General features: G+C 45.2%; 1 non-coding gene across 1 annotated transcript; it reads left to right on the top strand.

Moving 5' to 3' along the window:
* Nucleotides 1-8,566: 8,566 nt before the first annotated feature.
* Trnas-cga (transfer RNA serine (anticodon CGA)) lies at nt 8,567-8,641 on the top strand. Its single transcript has one exon. It is a non-coding gene; the product is annotated as a tRNA-Ser (tRNA).
* The last annotated feature ends 724 nt before the right edge of the window (nt 8,642-9,365 follow it).

Consider the following 9,365-nt stretch of genomic DNA (forward strand, 5'->3'; position numbering starts at 1 on the left):
CGTTTCTGCTTTTACATATCACCACTAACCGAGGTCAGCCATACATTAGACTATTCTGCGAACTATCATTATTTGTCTGATCAATAAGTTGTGGGAATCGATTCTATTCTCTTAATTCGTTTCGGCTTCTGAGACGCATCCATGTTAAAGGATAAGAGCGTTGCCTGTCTGCTAGTGGCAGCAGCGGCGGTTATCGATATGTAGTAACTGTTGCCCTGTCTTTGGGGCGACGTCGTTGTTTTTCCGGATCATGAGAGTGGGCCAGTTAGGTTGGGGACTCAGGGGGAGCCAGGTCCTCACAGTGCAAAAACACGCTGGGACCGCTGGCGGCACGCATGGACTGATGGACGGAAGGACTGTGGTTCTACATCTACATCTAGATCTACATTTATACTCCGCAAGCCACCCAACGGTGTGTGGCGGAGGGCACTTTACGTGCCACTGTCATTACCTCCCTTTCCTATTCCAGTCGCGTATGGTTCGCGGGATGAAAGACTGTCTGAAGGCCTCCGTGCGCGCTCTAATCTCTCTAATTTTACATTCGTGATCTCCTCTGGAGGTATAAGTAGGGGGAAGCAATATATTCGATACCTCATCCAGAAACGCACCCTCTCGAAACCTGGCGAGCAAGCTACACCGCGATGCAGAGCGCCTCTCTTGCAGAGTCTGCCACTTGAGTTTGTTAAACATCTCCGTAACGCTATCACGGTTACCAAATAACCCTGTGACGAAACGCGCCGCTCTTCTTTGGATCTTCTCTATCTCCTCCGTCAACCCGATCTGGTACGGATCCCACACTGATGAGCAATACTCAAGTACAGGTCGAACGAATGTTTTGTAAGCCACCTCCTTTGTTGATGGACTACATTTTCTAAGGACTCTCCCAATGAATCTCAACCTGGTACCCGCCTTACCAACAATTAACTTTATATGATCATTCCACTTCAAATCGTTCCGTAAGCATACTCCCAGATATTTTACAGAAGTAACTGCTACCAGTGTTTCTTCCGCTATCATATAATCATACAATAAAGGATCCTTCTTTCTATGTATTCGCAATACATTACATTTGTCTATGTTAAGGGTCAGTTGCCACTCCCTGCACCAAGTGCCTATCCGCTGCAGATCTTCCTGCATTTCGCTACAATTTTCTAATGCTGCAACTTCTCTGTATACTACAGCACCATCCGCGAAAAGCCGCATGGAACTTCCGACACTATCTACTAGGTCATTTATATATATTGTGAAAAGCAATGGTCCGATAACACTCCCCTGTGGCACGCCAGAGGTTACTTTAACGTCTGTAGACGTCTCTCCATTGATAACAACATGCTGTGTTCTGTTTGCTAAAAACTCTTCAATCCAGCCACACAGCTGGTCTGATATTCCGTAGGCTCTTACTCTGTTTATCAGGCGACAGTGCGGAACTGTATCGAACGCCTTCCGGAAGTCAAGAACAATAGCATCTACCTGGCAGCCTGTATCTAATATTTTTTGGGTCTCATGAACAAATAAAGCGAGTTGGGTCTCACACGAGGGTGCACGACGTCGACGTAAACCGGATACAGCAAGCCTTACAATGAGTGCATTTCAATCCAAGTAGAGAAAACACCACCATTGTGATATCTCGCGATTCTCCAGTGACTTGGGTTGGTGTTGCTGCTCGTAGTGTCGCCAAGGCGAAGAGCAGCGAGTGGAGTGCTTTCTACTCTGGTGGTAGTGGTGACTTTCTCGTTCTGGGCGCTCTAAACACAGTATTATGGGGACATAGTGCAGATCGCTGGTTACGGCTTTGGCGTATTGTTCCATCTTTGCACTTAATATATCAGATTTCAGGTAGCTTCAGCAAGATTATCATTCGTCATTCGTTAGACTGCCACTAGTGTGAGTTACCATCTTGTGAAGTGAACGTAGCTCTTGGCTGCCTATCTCATCGCTCGCGAAAGTGTTTGTTGCCGGACCTTCTCAGAGGTCGATTCCTGGAGCACCGTCTGTGGCCTCTTGTGTTACAAAATTTACCATCATCTTATTTCACCAGTTTGGTGATCATTGCTTGTTTTTTTTTTAATTAACATTTGCTACTGTATTTGCTGTTTTACATCAGGTTTCTAAATTTTTATATTATTGCCATTCTTGGCGTGTGAGGCCTTCAGCTGTGATTGTGGTAATTTGCCTTATAATTCTAATTTGCTATTTGTGTTTTAGCAGTAAGACTTAAAACCTTATTTACTGCCATTCCTGGCGTCTGATGCCTTCCGCTGTGTTTGTGGCGACTTGCGTTTAATATTTCTGAAGTGTTGGCAGAAGAGCCAACACTGTGTTGCTAGAGGAGGCCGAAATGCACGCGTTTAATTACACGATGACTGGCGTGAGGTCTGGAACAGTTAAGGGAATTAATAGTAGCAAATAAAGTACGTAGTTGATATAATACTTACCTTTAATCCACAATTGGTGTACATCGCTCTTGACGGTACATGTTATAATCTCAATATCAAATGCTATGGCGCCTTGCTAGGTCGCAGCAGATGACGTAGCTGAAGGCTATGCTAACTATCGTCTCGGCAAATGAGAGCGTAGTTGTCAGTGATCCATCTCTGGCTAAGACGGCTGTACAACTGGGGCGATTGCTAGTACGTCTCTCTAGACCTGCCGTGTGGCGGCGCTCGGTCTGCCATCACTGACAGTGGCGACACGCGGGTCCGTCGTATACTAACGGACCGCGGCCGATTTAAAAGCTACCACCTAGCAAGTGTGGTGTCTGGCGGTGACACCACAATTTCAGTACCTGTAATTCTTAATTTATTGCCATTCCTGGCATGTGAGACCTTCTGCCCAAATCACATTGGCTTGTTTTTTATAACATTATCTGTTGTATCTGTATTTAATGGTGATTTGATAAATTGTAGCTTACTTAAAACACTATAATTTACACAGTTGTTTATTCCTTCATTAATAACGCGTGGTATTTTATTTACTGCTGAGTCTGGAATTACCAGTTTAAAATATATTGTGTGTAACTGTAAAAGGCAACCAATAGTAACTGATTACGGTCCCGTCCACAATCGTAACCGAATCCTGCCTTCCCTTGACTATCAGATCTCACAATTGTTGGAAGAGTCACGGGAAAATGCAGTCCACCTGGAAAGGCCATCGCATACAAGATGTTAGTGCTACCAGTTATAGAACATCCTTCCAGTGTTTCGAGTCTTTCAGAAGCAGGCGTGACACTTAATCTAACGAATTCAAAAAGATCCTACTGAGTCCGTAACAGTTCGTGCGTCTGATGTGAAAGTATAACACAAACGCTCTGCGTAACTTCAGAGATTCGATGAAGACTTTGCGACCTTTATTCTGTGGTAGTCGTTCATTTCATGAGGGAAACACGACAAAAACATAAGAGTAATTACGGTGCTAACAGAGGCATACAGATGGTAATTTTTGCCCCTCTCAGAACGCGAATGGAATACGAAAGAAAATCGATAATACTTATAGATTGTACCTTCTGCCATTTGGAGCGCAGTGTTTTCCGGAGTATAAATATAGATGCAAATTATTATCTGGAAAAGGAGGTTATCCGTGGAATCACGTATGGGGAATGGCTTAAGCGTTAACCCAGGACTTGCGGGAATCAGAAAGCTCGAAACCGAAACAAAAAAGGTAATTAATAAAGAGTTAAACGTCAATGGTATGGGAAAGGTTTTGGTGTTGAGTGCTACTGCTGGAGAAAGTGCAGTGGAACGTTGTTTTGTCCCTCCTGAAACTGAAAAGCACGGCTACCGGCGAGCGAGGTCATCAATCAGCACAGGGATGCAATACGAATGTGGAAGCAGTTTCCGAGCGCGAGCGAGCATGTTGACCTCTCTCTCCTCCACTGACACTACGTACTCGGCACACATCGCATCGCACAGCAGCCGTGGAGCTTAACAAGTCACGCGCCGCATGCATAGTGCCGACGTCATCGGCGTTTTGCGGGATTCATCCCCCTGCTGTGTCCATTACGCGGAAGGGGAAAACAATGACCTAAAAAAAATAATAAAACAGGAGGATGGGTAGAAGAAGGAGGGCATCATGGGTGTGGGGAGGGTAGGGGAGGTAACTGGAAGCAACGTCCGACAATTAAAAATATGGCGCGACAGTTGAATGACGACCTAAATTGTCCGCTGCCCGGAGCCCGGTATAAATGACACGCGGCTTCATCGGCACGTCGGCCCCCATTACATCCCAACCGTGGCCGCTACCACGAGTGGTCGGCATCTGGGGTAAGGACGTTTCAAGTCATTACAGAGTCAATTAAACGAAATTTGAACATTTTTGGAAGGTGACTATCAATAGCTGTCAAGTAATGTAAAAAATTGCTAGCACTTGCTTTTTGATATCAAACCTAAATATCGACCTTCTTCACGGATTAGGGTTTGAGGCACAACATCACATCTGTCATTGCATATGAGGTGCATTCACGTTCTAAGGTCTCCGATTTTTTTTCTCCGGACTGGAAAGAGATAGAAACATGCGCATTGTTTTAAAATGAGGCTGCGTTCATTGTCAATACGTCCCAGAGATGGCAGCACCGTACGGCAGATGGAATTTACCGCCAGCGGCGAGAATGAGAACTGTTTTAAATACTTAAAATGGCGACGTTTTCCTTACTTGAACAGCGTGCAATCATTCGTTTTCTGAATTTGCGTGGTGTGAAACCAATTGAAATTCATCGACAGTTGAAGGAGACGTGTGGTGATGGAGTTATGGATGTGTCTAAAGTGCGTTCATGGGTGTGACAGTTTAATGAAGGCAGAACATCATGTGACAACAAACCGAAACAACCTCGGGCTCGCACAAACCAGTCGGACCACATGATCGAGAAAGTGGAGAGAATTGTTTTGGGGGATCGTCGAATGACTGTTGAACAGATCGCCTCCAGAGTTGGCATTTCTGTGGGTTCTGTGCACACAATCTTGCATGACGACCTAAAAATGCGAAAAGTGTCATCCAGGTGGGTGCCACGAATGCTGATGGACGACCACATGGCTGCACATGTGGCATGTTGCCGAGCAATGTTGACGCGCAACGACAGCATGAATGGGACTTTCTTTTCGTCGGTTGTGACAATGGATGAGACGTGGATGCCATTTTTCAATAAAGAAACAAAGCGCCAGTCAGCTCAATGGAAGCATACATATTCACCGCCACCAAAAAAATTTCGGGTAACCGCCAGTGCTGAAAAAATGATGGTGTCGATGTTCTGGGACAGCGAGGCCGTAATCCTTACCCATTGCATTCCAAAGGGCACTACGGTAACAGGTGCATCCTACGAAAATGTTTTGAAGAACAAATTCCTTCCTGCACTGCAACAAAAACGTCCGGGAAGGGCTGTGCGTGTGCTGTTTCACCAAGACAACGCACCTGCACAACGAGCTAACGTTACGCAACAGTTTCTTCGTAATAACAACTTTGAAGTGATTCCTTATGCTCCCTACCCACCTGACCTGGCTCCTAGTGACTTTTGGCTTTTTCCAACAATGAAAGACACTCTCCGTGGCCGCACATTCACCAGCCGTGCTGCTATTGCCTCAGCGATTTTCCAATGATCAAAACAGACTCCTAAAGAAGCCTTCGCCGCTGCCATGGAATCATGGCGTCAGCGTTGTGAAAAATGTGTACGTCTGCAGGGCGATTACGTCGAGAAGTAACGCCAGTTTCATCGATTTCGGGTGAGTAGTTAATTAGAAAAAAAATCTGAAATGAAACAAAGTTTTTATTAACAAATACGCTAAGTACACTTTACACACTTTTCACTCTTTAGTTTCGATTTATATTCAGTCACAGCTTCACTGTGACTACTCACACTTCACTATTGTTTTTATTCACTCACTGCACTAATTTTTTAGTTCCTCCTTTCGTCACTGATAAGAAACTGACGTTCAGACCCACGACGGGTCTCACTTTATATACCTGTACCAATGTGTAATCCCACTAGTGGCCAATTTCAGAACTTAGCAAAAGGCTTTGAATGGCCCACAATGTTCTAGAACACTTCACAACATTCACAACATTCGAGAGTGTTCTGGAATGTACCACAGTGATTTCGGATGTTCCCGAACATTCTGGAATCTTCTCGAATGTTCCAGAGTATTGCTGAACATTCCAGAACTTCCCGGATTGTTGTGGAACATTCCTTAACATTCTGGAATGTTCTGGAATGCTCTCGAATACTCTCAGTGATCTGGAATATCTTCAAAGGCACGCACTTGAGATAAAAACGAGTATCTTCTTCATGGATGGGGACAGAGGACTACCGCAGGATATAACTCCCTTGATCTTACACAGACTAGTTTCTGAGTTTTACCGGCACGCACATTGTACAGAACTTTTGTAATATATATTGATTTAACTGATCTGATAAGGGCCATCAGGAGCTGTCTTACAATGGACAGGGAATCCACACACACAGTAGCAAATATGAAAAGTGTTTTTAGGTTTATAAAATAGATGTATTCTGATGGAGCGATTCTGGGGAAAGGAAAATTAAGGAGAAGGTATTGGAAAATGAGGAAGATGTGGTTGGAGAAAAGGCTGTACAAGGGTAACGACTGTGCACAAGTTGCATTGGTAGATATGTCACTAACTGGCTTCCGAAGCTGGAGGTGTTATTCTGTTCTGTAACATAATGCGGGTGTTATTGCAGAGTCGGGTTCCTGCTGTTGAGAAGGACTTTGAGGAAGTGGTTGGACCGTGGAGTAGGACAGAAGGGACTTTGTTCTGATGAGAACGGATGTTTCTACCGTGTTCTGCAGACAACAACGTTAAGGTTAAGAAAAGATATGGGGGACAGTGCACATTGATAAGACAGTAGAGAAGACAGATTGTATGTAAATGTCTGAGCTTGTCTGCACGCAGCCAGGACAGCTGCACATGTCAAAATGTGATCAAATAGTCGAACATTACAGATATAACAGAATAGAAGGATTCAGACCAATTCCAGCCGCCTTGAGCTTTCCTGAGAAAGGCCGCCGGCCGGGATGGCCGAGTGGTTCTAGGCGCTACAGTCTGGAACCACACGACCGGTACGGTCGCAGGTTCGAATCCTGCCTCGGGCATGGATTTGTGTGATGTCCTTAGGTTAGTTAGGTTTAAGCAGTTCTAAGTTCTAGGAGACTGATGACCTCAGAAGTTAACTCCCATAGTGCTCAGAGCGATTTGAACTATTTTTGAGAAATACCTTGCAGGATAACATCGCAGTAATCAATAATTGGAAGCATAAGTGTTTGCACGAGTTTCTTTTTCAGGTAAAGAGGGAAGAGCTTTTCATATTTTTGTAGGGCGTGGAGAGACGCTGATGTCTTCTTGCATGTTCCGGTTACTAGCCATTCCAATTTAGATTTTCATCTACTATTACACCTAGACTCCTCGCTGCGGGAGAGAAACTGATATATTGTCCCAATTAGGTTAAAGATGACAGAGACTCCCGATATTTCGAGCGGATGAGCCTAGAGAGACCAACCAGCACCGCTTGGGTTTTGGATGGGTCGAGCTATAAATCTATATCCTGCGCCCTTTTTGACAGTGCACAAAGGTCGGTACTGAGCTTTTAGATAGCTGCCTCCAGGTTTATTGATATTGCAGTTTCACACATGCAATTGGCGGTCATCAGCGTACGTCTGCTGCTTGCAGTACAAAAGCAGCACGTCTAAACTGATGACACATTGCTGACCTACAAACGAAAAGAGTATAGGGCCCAATACGCAACACTGGGTGACCACACTGTGACTTAATGGAGTCGAACATGACGCACTGCTGTCGAGACGTGAGATATGAGGGAAACCACTGCACTGCACTTTACGAGAAATTTACTGAGACAAGTGTACTGTGATGTTTACAGGAACCTGATAGGTGTTCCTCTAGTTGAGTGTTTGTAGTTATGTAGTTTGTTAGTCGGTCGTGGACAGTGCCAGAAGAATGCAGATAGATCGGTAATCACAGGGTGCTGTGACAATGTCCTTCTTATTTATGGGCTTAACTATTCCCTGCTTCGAGGCCTCAGGGAAAGCAGTTGTGGTTAAGGAGTTGTTCAAGATATCTGTTATAGGGAGCAGTAGTGGATCAACAATCATTTGGAGTCTGATGCCGTCGTATCCAGTAGATGATGACGATCAAAGACACATGACAGCTTTTTAACGGTTTTGCAAGTAACATGCTTTAGATAGAATTTTTCAGCCAGCCGGAGTGGCCGTGCGGTTCTAGGCGCTGCAGTCTGGAACCGAGTGATCGCTACGGTCGCAGGTTAGAATCCTACATCGGACAAGGATGCGTGTGATGTCCTTAGGTTAGTTAGGTTTAATTAGTTCTAAGTTCTAGGCGACTGATGACCTCAGAAGTTAAGTCGCATAGTGCTCAGAGCCACTTGAACCATAGCATTTTTCGTGGATAAAGCACTCAATGAGTATCTCTGCCAGATTAAAACTGTGTGCCCGACCGAGACTCGAACTCGGGACCTTTGCCTTTCGCGGGCAAGTGCTCTACCAACTGAGCTACTGGCAGAAGTAAAGCTGTGAGTACCGGACGTGAGTTGTGCTTCGGTAGCTCAGTTGGTAGAGCACTTGCCCGCGAAAGGCAAAGGTCCCGAGTTCGAGTCTCGGTCGGGCAGACGGTTTTAATCTGCCAGGAAGTTTCATATCAGCGCACACTCCGCTGCAGAGTGAAAATCTCATTCTGGAAACATCCCCCAGGCTGTGGCTAAGCCATGTCTCCGCAATATCCTTTCTTTCAGGAGTGCTAGTTCTGCAAGGTTCGCAGGAGAGCTTCTGTAAAGTTTGGAAGGTAGGAGACGAGGTACTGGCAGAAGTAAAGCTGTGAGTACCGGACGTGAGTCGTGCTTCGGTAGCTCAGTTGGTAGAGCACTTGCCCGCGAAAGGCAAAGGTCCCGAGTTCGAGTCTCGGTCGGGCACACAGTTTTAATCTGCCAGGAAGTTTCATATCAGCGCACACTCCGCTGCAGAGTGAAAATCTCATTCTAGTATCTCTGCCGTTTGTGGTTGTAAGTAATCTGAAGTACCAGTGCAGTTCTTCGGCTTAGACAATTAGATCAGCAGCAGCTATTATTTTACCTGTAGGCCACGAAGGCTTTATCCTTAGAATAGCTGGTCTATTTTTGTCGTTGGTTAATGTATGGGCCTGCTTGAGTTTTGGATTCCTCACAGCCTGACTGACTGTTCCGCTTCTGCTTGGTGTGGGGTGCAGTTTGTTAGACCATTGCGCAACCTCTCTGAGATCCATGAGTTATTTCAGTTCTTCAGTTAAGCAAGATGCACCTTTCCTTCTTCAGAGGAGACTATTTGCCATTTAGTTGAGTAAGCTAGTTCGTAAACCAA

The sequence above is a fragment of the Schistocerca cancellata genome, chromosome 9 (assembly GCF_023864275.1).
Source record: "Schistocerca cancellata isolate TAMUIC-IGC-003103 chromosome 9, iqSchCanc2.1, whole genome shotgun sequence".
NCBI lineage: Eukaryota > Metazoa > Arthropoda > Insecta > Orthoptera > Acrididae > Schistocerca > Schistocerca cancellata.